We start from the raw sequence: 10,062 nt of genomic DNA, 5'->3' as shown, positions 1-10,062 counted from the left end.
TATGTAAAGTTTAAAAATAAAATAAAATTAGAAAAAAAAAAGTTTACACACACAAAAAAAAATAAATAAAAATAAAATACAGTTGGCTGCCCCTGAAAAAAAAAAAAAACATATTTATTTACATTTGTTTATTTATTTGGCTGCTCCAGGTCTTAGTTGCGGCACTTCGGATCTTTATTTGTGGTATGCAAACTCTCAGTTATGATGCGTGGGACCTAGTTCCCTCACCAGGGATCGAACTCGGGCCCCCGGCATTGGGAGTGTGGAGTCTTAGCCACGGGACCACCAGGGAAGTCCCCTCGTCAAAAGATCTTTGAAGAGTCCAGACGGCCCTCTTTCCAGGTGAGCAGGCCCATGGCAAGGAACCTGCCCAGGTCCAGGGACAGAGCAAGATCCTGGCTTTGCCTGGGAGGCCTCACGGCCACCTTGTTGTGAAGGAAAACCTCCGGCCATGTGCCTAAACTGGAATCCGGCAGCTGTGGACCTCGGTAGCTTTGTGTCTTTGAGCAAGTCGCTTGACCTCTCTGAGCCGCGGTTTCCTCTTGTATAAAATAGCAATAGCGCCACCTAGTGGCGTATCTAGCTTACATGATGGCTGTGCGTGTGTGTGTGGTAAGTTGCGTCAGTGGTGTCCAACTCTTTGTGACCCCTTGGACTGTAGCCTGCCAGACTCCTCTGTCCGTGGGATTCTCCAGGCAAGAATACTGGAGTGGGTTGCCACGCCCTCCTTGAGTATATGATGCCTAGAGTGGTCATTAAAAAACCAAACACTCCTTCCCCCTACCTTTTTAGAGATACCTTTATTTGGATGTAATTCACATCCCATGTAACTTAGCCACTGCAAGGACAATTCAATGTTTTTTGGCATATTAATTTTAAAAATTGTGGTAAAATAGATATTGCATGAAATGCACCGTTTTCATCATTTTTAAGTGGCCTTAATGAGATTAGCACCTCTTTATGGCAGAATGATCTTCTATGATGTCGTTAACAATCATCGTCTTCAGGGTCAAGTTTTCATTTTAAAACAAGCAATTAACGAGTAAAAGAAAAGCATGTTTCATTTTTAAATATGTTATCCGAATTCAAGGAGATGTTTCATGTGTGAACAGAATTTGCACTTACTCGAACAAAAATAGGACATCTTGAGGATTTCTCTGCCTCACTGTCCTAAACTGTCCACGCAGGGACTTCCCTGTGGTCCAGCGGTTAAGGCTCTGCGCTCCCAATGCGGGGGCCTGGGTTCCATCGCTGGTTGGGGAGCTGTGATCCCACATTGCTGCTCCACGTGGCCGAAAACAAAAAGAAGACAAAACACAGCTGTCTACACAGATCAAAATGCCAGGATTGTATGTGGTAACTCCAGCTCATTGTCCTCGTCACAGTTCCCCCTTGATGCATGGACTCTGTTTGCACTCAGGGGTGCTAAGCACCAGAGTGGGCGACTGACTAGTACCCGACAAGGGTGATGCCCAGCATCTAGGAATTTACTCCCAAAACAAACTTGGGGAGCTGAGTCTGTTAAGCTCTGTGGCCAGGTGTTCTCAGAATGAACTGCTGTGTAGAACACAATGTTTTATTAAGGGATAAGTAGTAAAAACGTGCTGATTTGAAGTTGATGTGTATATTATAAAAGAGTGTATGTGCTCAGTTGTGTCCGACTCCTTGTGACCCCCAGGCTCCTCTGTCCATGGGATTCTCCAGGGAAGAACACTGGAATGGGTTGCCATTTCCTCCTCCAGGGGATCTTCCCGACCCAGGGATGGAACCTGGGTCTCCTGCAATGGCAGGCAGATTCTTCCCTGCTGGGCTATCTGAGAAGCCCATATATTACGAAAACTCAATGGTAAATTTTTTTTTTGGCTGTCCTGTACAGCTTGTGGGATCTTAGTTCCCTGACCAGGGAGTGAACTCTTGTCTCCTACAATGGATGCATGGAGCCCTAACCCTGGACCACCAGGAAAGTCCCTGCAGCAACTGTTTAGAACTTAGACCAATGGAATATACTTTTGGGGGGAGAGTATTTTGATGGTGAGGATAAAAAACAGCCCAACTTGTGGTCGATTTCATTCCTGGCTTCAGTTCTGTATTGATGAGATGGAGCCTCTTACTGACGGCTCCAGGGCGGCTGCTCCCACCACCCCCCGGGCTGTGGATGAGGATTAGAGTTCAAATGTGGGAAGAACCCAGCACCTTTCCAGCTCACCCTGCGTCACAGGCTCTGATACCCAACTTATGCCCCAACTGATGATCGATACGGGCCGATGCTCTCTTTCTGCTGACAGGTCTCCTCCTCCCACTTAGGAATTTTTCTAATCTTGGGCGTGGACCTTGTTCAGGCATAAATTACTGTGTCTCCTCCGAAACTCTTCTCCAAGGGGCCAAGGAATATGGAATTGTCAGCAATCAAACTTCAATCCTAAAGGAAATCAGTCCTGGATATTCATTGGAAGGACTGATGCTGAAACTGAACTCCAATACTTTGGCCCCCTGATGCAAAGAACTGACTCATTTGAAAAGACCCTGATGCTGGGAAAGATTGAAGGCAGGAGGAGAAGGGGACGACAGAGGATGAGATGGTTGGATGGCATCATCAGCTCAATGGACATGAGTTTGAGCAAACTCAGGGAGACAGTGAAGGACAGGGGAGCCTGGCGTGCTGCCGTCCATGGGGTCACAAAGAGTCGGACATGACTGAGTGACTGAAGGACAAAACTTCATGCTCTTTTTCTATGCAATTTTCAGAGTAATCCATGTTGCTCTGAGCCTTCTGCTTTGGGGATATCAGTGGAAGCTCATGTAAGATCCCCTTTTTATTAAAATCCTCAAAGTAAATTCCACCTCTGCCTGCTACAGACAGTAATGGAACCACTGGATATTTAAAGATGGGCTGGGGGTGACGCCCTGGGTGCACAGGGCTCCCGTGTCCTGGAGTAATTTAATACTGAATGAAATTCTGACACCGTCCTTTCAACCCCTCCTCCCCAGTCCCAGAGCTGCGCCTCGCATCATGATTGGGGTGCCAGGCGTCAGATTCGCGCTCACCTGCCTGCGGTCCTCTCCAGAGCCTGGGGGGCCGATGCCCGCGCCGCGATTCAGGGAGGAACACCTGAAGTTGAGTGAGCGTCTGGATCTCACGCAAACCCCCCAGCTGCCACGTCCTTCTGGGCCCCACGTTTGGACCTCAGGACTCCCCTGAACTATGTCTTCGAACAGGTGGGGGGCCCTAGTACCTCCCACTTGGTACCACGCAGGCAGTTTTTCCAGGCCTCTTCCCCATCCCTCGGTTGTCAAAGACTGAGGTCGGCTTTGCTTGAGGTCTTGAGCCCTGTATCGGTTTCCTGGGGCTGCTGTGAAAAATAGACCACACAGCTCGGGGCTTAACACAACAAGAATTCATTCTTTTACAGTTCTGGAGGCCAGAAAACCCTGATGGGGTGCGCATAGAGTTGGTTCATCACTTGCAGTGTCTGGCGTCCCGGGGTGCCGGCCACCTGGGGTGCTCCTGGGCTGGTAGCGGTCTCGCTCCATTTCTGCCTCTGTCTTCACGTGGTTCTCTCCCTGAGTTCCGTGTCCACATTTCCTTCTTCTTATAAAGAAACCAATCCTTGGGTTGAGGGCCATCCCCACCCCCAATCTGATAGGACCCCACCTTTAACTATCGCATCGGTAAAGATGTTGTTTCCCAATAAGGTCAGGTTCTGAGGTTCCAGGTGGATGTGAGGGCCCCCCTCCCTTCCTGATCCCCGCCTCACGACTCGGCGGCCCACCAGGGCTAAGAGCCCAGATGAAGTATCTTCTCAGAGGGGCTGTCCAAGTCCAGTGATGCCTGGGACCCAGGGCTGCAAACCGGAGGCCTGAGTGGGTGGGCTCTCCCCTGGGGAGTGGAGAGGATAGAAAAGGGAGAGGTCAGAGGAGGGGGATGGGGAGGGGGTTCGGGGTGCAGCGGGAGCCTAGCAGGGGAGATGGAGAGTTTTGCATGTGGCTCCTGCTTGCCATGAGAGAGAGAGAGGAGAGGGAACTTGGGTGGTGCTTTGCACAGATCTGGAGCTGGGGTCCTGGGAAAAGCTGTGTCACCCTTAGCCCCACCCCCAGATCCTTTCAATCAGATCTGCTGGGGGTGTGGGTGAGCCGGAGGCCCCTCCGGCAGCAGTGTCCCCTGGAGAGAGTGATCAGCGCTGCTCAGACACGTGACCTTGAAATACCCTTCATAAAAATGAACACCCACCTCTGCACGACACCGGATGGAGGGTGGGGGCCCGGGTACGGGGCAATAACTCATGGAGTGTGGAGGGACTTGGGCAGGGGAGTGGTGGGTGAAATACTGTCCTGGGGACCTGCCTCTGACAGCCTGCTTCTCTCCAATTACCTTGGTGACTGTGGTGATAAATCTCGTTCACCTAAGTGTGGGTGCCCAGCAGGCTGAGCATCAGGACATCCACGATGGACCCAGCTCTGGCCATTCACAGTCCTGGCCGCTGCATGGACACTCTGGGCCTTTTCTGCACTTTGCAATCCCATCTGTCCCTTTATTTTTTTATTTAAAAAATATTTATTGTTTATTCGGCTGCCCCGGGTCTCAGTTGTGGTACTCGGGATCTTCAGTTGTGGCGTGTGGGACCTAGTTCCCTGACCAGGAATCAAACCCAGGCCCCCTACATTGGGAGTGTGGAGTCTTAGCCACTGGGCCACCAGGGAAGTCCTTTGGTAAACTACTCATATGTTTCAAGGTTTCATTATTACAGAGAATCGGCCTCTTGCACGGATTCCCAATCACGTGTTCGGAGACGCAGTCTAGGATGGAACTCCAGATTGTAGTCAGACGTCGGGGTTCAAGGTCCTCCTCCACCAGTAGCTGAATGTCCTGCGAGCAAGTTCCCTGACCTCTGTGAGCCACAGAAATCTCATCCGCAACATGGGAATCGGTGTTAAGATTTGTGAGCTGGGAGGCAGCTTAGCAGAGTGGAATAAATGTGAGTTCTGGGGTCGGACAGACCTGTGTGTGCACCCGCCTCTTACCTGTATCGCCCTGGGTACCTGGAGTGGCCTCTCTGAGCTTGATTTGGTTTCCTTACCTGTAACATTTGGGGGAAATCAAGGCAGCCTCCAGGCCTGTCCTGGTGTGGCTGAAATTCAGCCTCTGTACGGTGCTGGATTAAATCTCAGAGACAGAATTCTGAGGGAAGTAGAAATAGCTATTTATTGCTTTGCCAGGCAAAGGGGGCCACAGCGGGCTCATGCCCTCAAGGCTGCGTGTCCCGCTCTGGAGGGGGTAGTGAGGCGTCTTATATGTTCAGGGTGTGATCAGCTGGTGGACACGCTTCTGATTGGTTGGTGGTGAGGTAATCAGGAGTCAGCATCATCAACTTTCTGGTTTCAATGGTCTGGGGTCTACATGCTTGTGGGCAGCATGCAACTTCTCCCACTTGGTGGGGGTTTCAGTATCTGCAAAGCCGCTCAAGGATATGGCTCCGAATATTATCTGCAGTCCTTGAGGAACTGAAGACTTGGACTTGACTTTGTTTAATGGCTGAAGTATTATTATTTTGTCTTGCTTGACTGTTCTCCTTTCTATGTTTTCTTACTTCTCCGATTAAATTTATTCTTTAAGTAAAGTTTTGATACAGACAAAAAAGCAAGCAGAGGACTTGGATGGAGTTCTATTCTTGGAGGGCCTCTTAGGGTCCTGCTTGGTTATACTGGGGATTCAGAAGATCATGTCTGTAGAGCGTGTTGTCCAGAAATTGGCATATAGCAGGTGTTCACCTAAACCTGGTTCTCTCTTAACGCTCCTTTCCTTCTAGTGTGCTGGGGATCAGCACACTTTTTCTGGAAAGGGACAGAGAATAAATATTGTAGGCTCCGCGGGCCATATAGTCTCTTTCATAACTGTCTAACTCTGCCACTGCAGCAGGCAGGCAGCCACAGACAGTGTGCAAGCATGATTGTGCTGTGTTCATCCGATTCAACACTGTGCACTTTGAGAGTTGAAATTCTGATCATTTTCTTATTTTATTTTTGGCTGGGCTGGGTCTTCATTGCTGTGCACGGGTTTCTCTAGTTGGAGTGAGCGGTGGCTACGCTCTAGTTGCGGTGCGTGGACTTACTCCGAGGCACGTGGAATCTTCCCGGACCAGGGATCGAACCCATGTCCCATGCATTGGCAGATGGGTTCCTAACCGCTGGACCACCGGGGAAATCTGAGTTTCCAATCATTTTCATGTCACAAAATACGCTTTTGATTAAAAAAAAAAAAACAAAGAGATTTAAGATAGAAAAATTTTTGTTACTTGTGGATTGCACAAAAACACAACAGGCTGGATGTGGCCAGTTGGCTGTGGTTTGCCGCCCCCTGTGTTAAACAGTGAGTGTCTCCAAAAGGTGTGTAATTTCCTTTATATTCTCTGTGCTTCACTCAAGGCTGGACCTGTGCAGCCCCCAGTGAGATACAATTGTGGGAAATGGCTGTGAATAGGTATGTGATCAGGCACGTATATTGCAGGTACTCGAGTCACTTTTGGAAAGAATGAAGCCCCTTCAAGGGGAATTTGCATACTATCAGAGGAGGAGCAAGGAGTGGGAGCCGGAGTGCGGGTACCAGAGACCCTTGGAAGTCTCTGTTGAATTCGGCTGTTCAGCCATTCCCAACTTAGCCAGCAGGGGGCGCAAGGGGACCGCTTGTCTCTGGGTGTCTGGGCGGCGGGAGGCGGTACCGCGGAGGCCTGCAGGAGATGGACCGGATGATCTCCGAGCATCTTTTCTGCCCGGCGAATCTCAAGCTCTCTCTCTCTCTCTCTCTTTTTTTTTTTTTTTTGCAGAGGGAGACATTTAAAGATGAGCTGCCTGGAACTAGCTGGCAGCAGCCCCCTTTCCCTGGAGACGGAATAAAAGGAAAATCTTCCTCTTGTTGCCCATGGCTGTCATCCTGGAGTCTCAGCGTGCTCTCTTTATCATTCCTTTTGGTTAGAACGTATGCGCCTATAGAGGAGTTAATGGCAAAAGAAGTCAGGGCTCTCTTTAATTAAAAGCGGACTCATTAAGCACATGACAAACACTAGGCAGAAGGAAAATGGCTAAGATTGAGCCGGGACTGGGCACCAAGGACCTACAAATGACACTCTCTTAGCCTTTAAAACCTCAAAGAAAGCTTCGAGGTGAGACCGTATGACAGCCCCCAACGGCTGCCTGTGGTGTACTGGTCGGTGGTGATTCCATCTGTGAAGTTGGGATGGAGAAACATCACAGATTGGTCCATGGTGGAGGGCAGTGTTTCCAACCATGGACCTCAGGCTAGCAGCATCACCTGGGAGCTTCTAAGAAATGCATATTCTGGGGCCTGACCCCTGAATCATTCACTGGGGTTGGAGGTTGCATTTGGCCTCTAACCAGCCCTCTGATGGGTGTGGTGCACGCCCCACCAGTGTGCAAACCACTGGCGTCCTGTAGCTGTTTTCAGCCTTGGCTGCACGTTGGAATCAATCACCTGACTTTGAAAAGCCTTCAAGTGGGACCCCGGAGAAGGCAATGGCAACCCGCTCCAGTACTCTTGCCTGGAAAGTCCCATGGACAGAGGAGCCTCGTGGGCTACAGTCCATGGGGTTGCGAAGAGTCAGACACGACTGAGCGACTTCACTTTCACTTTTCACTTTCATGCATTGGAGAAGGAAATGGCAACCCACTCCAGTGTTCTTGCCTGGAGAATCCCAGGGATGGCGGAGCCTGTTGTGCTGCCATCTATGGGGTTGCACAGAGTTGGACACGACTAAAGTGACTTAGCAGCAGCAGCAGCAGCAAGTGGGAACCACAGCCCAGACCCATGACATCAGGCCCTCTAGGGTTGAAACCAGCACCTGTGGGTTTTTTAAAAACAATTTTGTTGAAGTGTAAGCTGATGCACAGGCTTCCCAGGTGGCGCTAGTGGTAAAGAACCCGCCTCCCGGTGCAGGAGACATAAGAGACGTGGGTTCGATCCCTGGGTCAGGAAGATTCCTGGGAGGAGAGCATGGCAACCCGCTCCAGTATTCTTGCCTGGAGAATCTCATGGACAGAGGAGTCTGGCGGGCTACAGTCCATGGGGTCACAGAGAGTCGGACACGACTGAGCAACTAAACAACAAACAATGACAACAGGTCATTATCAGTGCCTTACACACACCTCAGCCCTGAGTGAGAGCTGCGGAAGTAAACATCTAAGAGGTTTACTTACTGGGTTTCTTATCTCACAGTCTTGATGGGGCCAGACTGGGGTGACCTTTCTCTGCTTTGTCTTAACCCAGGTCAGCCCTGATGTCTTTAAATTTAAAGGTCCCCCTGAGCTTTAGGAATCTATCATGATACCAAAAAAAAAAAATATTGCCAGCATGTTGAGACTTCCTGGTGGCTCAGTTGGTAAAGAACCTGCCTGCAATGTGGGAGACCTGGGTTCAATTGCTGGGTCAGGAAGATGCCTTGGAGAAGGGAATGGCTACCCACTCCAGTATTCTTGGGCTTCCCTGTGGCTCAGCTGGTAAAGAACCTGCCTGCAATGTGGGAGACCTGGGTTCGATCCCTGGGTCGGGAAAATCCCAGGAAGAAGGGAAAGGCTACCCACTCAAGTATTCTGGCCTGGAGAATTCCATGGACTACAGTCCAAGGGATCGAAAAGAGTTGGACACAACTGAGTGACTTTCACTTTCACTTATGACATGTGTGTGCTGTGTCCGTGTGTGCTCAGTCATGTCTGACTCTCTGTGACCCCATGGACTGCTGCCCACCAGGCTCCTCTGTCCATAGGATTTTTCCAGGCAAGAATACTGGATGTGGGATTTTCCCGGCCCAGGAATCAAACCCGAGTCTCCTGCGTCTCCTGCATTGTCAAGCAGATTCTTTATACCACTAAGCCACCTGGGAAACCAGGATATGTGCACAAAGATATTCACTGGTGCGTTGTTTGCCTGCAAAAAAATTGGAAACATAACTTTTCCAATAATTGAATAATAGAATACATTACGGCACATTCAATATTATGGAACATCACAAACCATTGAAAAGAAGTAGGTGGATCTATATGTGTTGATCTGGAGAGAGAGGTACTATATATTATTAAGTGAAAAAGCAAATTGCTGATTTGTGCCTGTGACGTGATTCTTTTTCTTTTGAGGACCCATGCCGGGGGTTAACACTCAGAAATGAACTGTCCGAGGAGACACACGTGCTGACAGACCAAGAGGCTTTATTGGGAGGGGCACTGGGCGGAGGGCAGAAGGGCAAGGAAACCCAGAACTGCTCTGCCTCATGGCTCGAAGATTCAGGGTTTATGGAGATGGCGTTAGTTTCCAGGTTGTCTCTGGCCAATTGCCTTGCTTGGCCCTTAGTCTGATTCAGGGTCCTTCCTGGTGGCGCATCTCTTAGCCAAGATCGGTTCCGGCAAGAAGGACTCTGGAAAAAAAAAAAAAAAAAGAAGGACTCTGGGAGGTTGGTTGTCTCCTCCCTCTTTTGGCCCCTCTTGACTTCTCCTGGTTAGTTTTTGGCTGCAACACCACGTTCTTTGTTGAGACAGCTCAGGCAAGTGGGCCTGGCCAAGGCAGATGGTTTCAATCAACAGTTCCTTAATACTACTGTTATTAATATATGTGTGCTCATATATGTGTGTCTGCATAAAGGAAAAACCAAGCATGAAACCAGGCTCTTGCATTGCTTTCTTTGTGGGATTAGAGATCGGGAGGAACTCATTCATTCATCACCTCATTCATTCCTGTGCTCATTCATGTTTTCAGTTAATATTGATTCAGGGTCTGCTGTGTGTTGGGCATGGTAGCCCTGGGGACACGGCCGCGAACACAGCAGACCAGATCGCTGCTTTCCCGCAGCTGGACGCGCCACCTGTCCCGTGCGTGCGTGCACCGCCCCGTTTCAGTGCTGCGGTTCTGTCCTTGCAGGAACGAGGTCCTGAGCACAGTAGCCTGAGTGGCCACCCTCTGGAGCACACATTTTGCATTTATTAACATTTACTTATTTTATTTTTGGCAGGGCTGGGCCTTTGTTACTGTGCACAGGCTTTTCCTAGTTGCCGCAAGTGGGGGTT

The 10,062-nt window shown here is 49.7% G+C and overlaps 1 long non-coding RNA gene across 1 annotated transcript; it reads left to right on the top strand.

The window, feature by feature from the left end:
* Positions 1 to 4,745: 4,745 nt before the first annotated feature.
* Positions 4,746 to 6,923, top strand: LOC147345448 (uncharacterized). Its single transcript, XR_015154305.1, has 2 exons — positions 4,746 to 4,973; positions 6,819 to 6,923. It is a non-coding gene; the product is annotated as an uncharacterized LOC147345448 (long non-coding RNA).
* The last annotated feature ends 3,139 nt before the right edge of the window (positions 6,924 to 10,062 follow it).

Source organism: Bos grunniens, chromosome 25 (genome assembly GCF_055505025.1).
Source record: "Bos grunniens cultivar Pamir isolate PY7600 chromosome 25, Bosgru_T2T1.0, whole genome shotgun sequence".
Taxonomy (NCBI): Eukaryota; Metazoa; Chordata; class Mammalia; order Artiodactyla; family Bovidae; genus Bos; species Bos grunniens.
This window is presented reverse-complemented; position numbering and strand designations above follow the sequence as displayed.